Raw genomic sequence first — 1,325 nt, 5'->3', positions numbered from 1 at the left:
CACACACACACACACACACACACACACACACACACACACACTTCACCTGATCGTTCTGGTTTATATTTAAAGCATCAGTTTAGTAAAAACTGAATGTCTCCAACAAACTATTTGGTCCGTCAGTCGGTTTTCTCAACACGCTTCTCTATTCCGGGTCTCGGGTCGCCGGTTCCGGCCTCCAGCAGACCAGACCCAGCAGAACCCACCTGATTGACCTGGCTGGGAAAGTGCGGGGAACCTGTCCTCATCACCTCAGTCCACGGGTCGTTTCCTTTAAAGCTACAGTTCAGATCTTTTTGTAGTGGGGTTTTGTGGAAAGGTTATAAACACTATCCTACCTGCTGTAGATAGTTTGGAGAAATGGTTCAGTTGACATGATGCTCATGGTGAGATCACTCCGCCCACGTGGAGATGTTTAGCTGCTTCAGTAAATAGGACTTCAGCTAGTTGATAAATTTAAAAACTAACCTTCTTAACGTGTAAACTGTTTAAATGTAGACTCTGCTAGCTGCAGCTAACTGCGGTGATCAGTGTCTAATCTACACCGAAGATTAAAAAAGTTTCATGTGTGACATTACATCACATACAGTAGTCCCTCGCTACTTCGCGGTTCGACTTTCACGGACTCACTCTATGGAGGTTTGTGGACGTACAGTCTTACATTGTACCAGAAAAAAAACAAACTGTACAGGACAAACGACTGTCAGCGTTAATATTACTGGCACCCACATGACTGGGATAGTACTGGATGCAGTACTACAGTACAGGACTACATGGTTCTAGATTGTACTTCATATTCACATGTGATATTTACTCTGATGTTTGCAGATGACATTGTGATCTGTGGTGAGAACAGGTGGAAGAGAACTTGGAGAGGTGGAGGTATGCACTTGAAGTCAGCCGTAGTAAGACAGAGTCCATGTGTGAATGGGAGGGAGGAGGTGGAACAGTGAGGCTACAAGGAGCAGAGGTCACCAAGGAGCAGGACTTCAAGGACTTGGGGTCCACTGTCCAGGAACATGGGGAGTGTGGTGAAGAGGTGAAGAAGAGAGTCCAGGCAGAAGAAGAAGGAAAAGATCTCGAGGTGTTTCTGTAGAGATTAGTTTTGTAAATAAAGTTTTATTTATTTAAGTATAAGCAGTGAACGTCATTAAAACTGTTCCCGATCGAGCCGAATGATGAAAACACAAAGCAGAAGCAGATTTCTGTTTCTGAATGATCTGGAGATCTCCATGTATTATGAAGTTCTGTAAATATCATTAAATAACATAAATGTACAAAAGTATGAAGTTCTGTAAATATCATTAAATAACATAAACGTATAA

This window comes from Nematolebias whitei, chromosome 13 (genome assembly GCF_014905685.2).
Source record: "Nematolebias whitei isolate Nwh7 chromosome 13, NemWhi1, whole genome shotgun sequence".
In the NCBI taxonomy this organism is placed as follows: Eukaryota; Metazoa; Chordata; class Actinopteri; order Cyprinodontiformes; family Rivulidae; genus Nematolebias; species Nematolebias whitei.
Note: the sequence above shows the minus strand (reverse complement) of the source record.